The following is a 2,666-nucleotide window of genomic DNA, read 5'->3' as shown; positions in this document are numbered from 1 at the left end:
TTGTGTTAGGTCCTTAGTTCCTTTGGATCCGGAAATAGAAAGAACTCTTTCACGAAGAAGGGTAGCCAACCGGTCTTTGAGCCTAAGTTCCTCAAGTGAAGAAGAGTTTGAGGAAGAAGAAGAGCAAGCCATGGGAGAGAATCCAAGAGTTTCTTTGAACCGGTGCTTATAGGTTTGAGAGTGGCATTGCTTCACCTACTATACCGACGAACGCTTTTGAAATTAGACTGGCCATGATTACTTTGATAGAAAGGAGGCAATTTAGTGGAGCCAAGAGTGAAAGCCCGTTGAATCGCCTAAAGGAATTTGAGAAGTATTGTAATACTATCAAGGTGAACGACATTTCTCAAGAGTTCATTCGGCTAAAGTTGTTTCCCTTTTCTCTTATTGGTCGTGCCTTAGAGTGGTTGGATAAAGAGGTTAAGCCAAATTCCCTTAGGACGTGGGATGAAGTCACCAAAGCTTTCTTGTCTCGCTTTTACCCACAAAAGAAGACGACGGAGGCTAGAGCCTTGATCCAAGGATTCAAACAAAGGCCTAATGAGAATCTCTATGAAGCATGGGAGAGGTACAAGGAGTACCAAAGAGAGTGTCCACATCATGGAATTCCTACCTATCAAGTGATACAAATTTTCTATGGAGGCTTGAGTGCTAAAGGCAAGTCATGCCTAGATGGAGGAGCTGGAGGTCCTATAATGAATAGGACGGAAGAAGAGGTAGTTGACATAATTGAGGATGTGGTGAGATACTATAGATATTGGCAAGAAGGAGAGAGGGAGTCTACGAGCAAGAGTGGCTCGACAGTTTATTCGGTGGATCATCTCAATGCGATTAACAACTTGTCCTCTCAAATTTCAAATCTAGGGAAGGAAGTGACGTCGATCAAAGCAAAGCTTGAGAGTGTTTCTACGAATTCATTGAGTCTTCTCTCCCAATCTAAAGGGAGAGGTACACTTTCTAACTCTTTTCCTTCTACTTCCAATAACATGCCAAGTGGTTGTCTATTATGTGATTCTTGTGGATCTTATGATCATGATTCTTCCATGTGTTCTCAAACTTTTATTGATGGATGTGATGATGTTGAAATTAATGAATGTGAACATGTGAACTTTGTGTCTAATGCCAATGGTGGTCAAAGGTTTGATGGACCTAAGAATTTTAGTAATAGGAATTCTCACCCCCAAGGTGGTTTCGATAACTACAACAATGGAGGATAAAGGAACCAAGGAAACCAAGGTTTTCGAGGTAACTATAACAACCAAGGCTATAGTAATCAAAACCCGAGCCATGGGTATGGTAACCAAAGTCAATCTCAAGGCTTTGGTAATCATTACTATAATGGTGTCAATAATCAAGGCCGTGACAATTGGAACAACAACCAAAATCGGGGAAGTTTTTAAAATAACAACCAAAGGGGACCTCCACCCGGTTTTGCTCCAAAGCCTCAAGGCAATGGTGAAAATTCTTATTCCCAACCATCATCATTTAAGACAAATTTGGAAGAAATGATTGATAACCAAACCAAGATCATCAACACATATATGGCGGTGAGTGACAAGAAATTTAATGAGATGATGACTCATAACAAAGTGCTTGAGACACAAATAACCCAAATAGCTAACACTCTAAAGGATTGTGCTAGTCCATCCTCTTTGCCTTCACAAGAAGTGGAACCTAAGAAACCCGTTTATTCTATCACCACTAGGAGTGGGAGAGTTCTTAATGAGGGAGCTTCTAGGTCCATTGAGAAGGATGAGGAGAGGAGTGACCCAAGAGTGGAAGTTGAGAAGGTTGAGTCTAAGAATGTGAGTTATGAGGAGGTACAAGAGAAAAAAGGAGTAGTGAGAAAGAGCGTGAGGAAGTGCGGAGACCCGACCTTCCATACCAACAAAAATTCTTGAGGCACAAAATTGATGAGCAATTTGGAAAGTTTATTGCTATGCTCAAGGAAGTTCACCTTTCTATCCCCTTAAGGAGATTTTGAGTGGGAAGAGAATGTGCAATGAAGTTGATTCGGTTGAAGTTCGGAGTTGTTGTAGTGCTTTGATTCATAACGAGTTGCCTAAGAAGATGGAGGATCCGGGAAATTTCTCTATTCCATGTGAGATCAAAAGGAAAATATTTAATAATGCTTTTTGTGATCTTGGAGCTAGTGAGAGCGTCATGCCTTATTCCATTTTCAAGAAAATCGAGTTAGGTGATTTACTCCCATCTAACATAACCCTTCAATTGGCCGATCGGACTATTATTATTCCAAAGGGGAAAGTTGAGGATGTTCCTCTTAAGATAGGAGGGTTCACTATTCCCGTTGATTTCATTGTGCTTGAAATTGCGCAAGATAACCATATTCCTTATTATTTTAGGAAGACCTTTGTTAGCCATTTCGGTAGCCTTAATAGATGTGAAAGGAGGCCGTATTACCTTGAAAATTGGTAAGAAAGAGGAAAGCTTTGAGTTGAAACCAATGCATGAGTCTTGTCTCTTATGCAAGGAATTATGTGTGCTAATTCCCCTCGCTCTATTGATAATATGTGCATGATTAATTCTTCAACTCACGATGTTCTTGAGAATTGTGATGATGTTCTTTCAAGTTTTGATGGCAAGAAGGTTAGTGAAGAAAAAATGATCATTCCCAAGCTTACAGACGAGGAGGAAGTTGAAATCCC

General features: G+C 40.4%; 1 non-coding gene across 1 annotated transcript; it reads right to left on the bottom strand.

The window, feature by feature from the left end:
• Positions 1–501: 501 nt before the first annotated feature.
• LOC145641091 (small nucleolar RNA R71) lies at positions 502–607 on the bottom strand. Its single transcript, XR_014115158.1, has one exon. It is a non-coding gene; the product is annotated as a small nucleolar RNA R71 (small nucleolar RNA).
• Positions 608–2,666: the final 2,059 nt, after the last annotated feature.

Source organism: Chenopodium album, chromosome 7 (assembly GCF_948465745.1).
Source record: "Chenopodium album chromosome 7, dcCheAlbu1.1, whole genome shotgun sequence".
In the NCBI taxonomy this organism is placed as follows: Eukaryota; Viridiplantae; Streptophyta; class Magnoliopsida; order Caryophyllales; family Amaranthaceae; genus Chenopodium; species Chenopodium album.
This window is presented reverse-complemented; position numbering and strand designations above follow the sequence as displayed.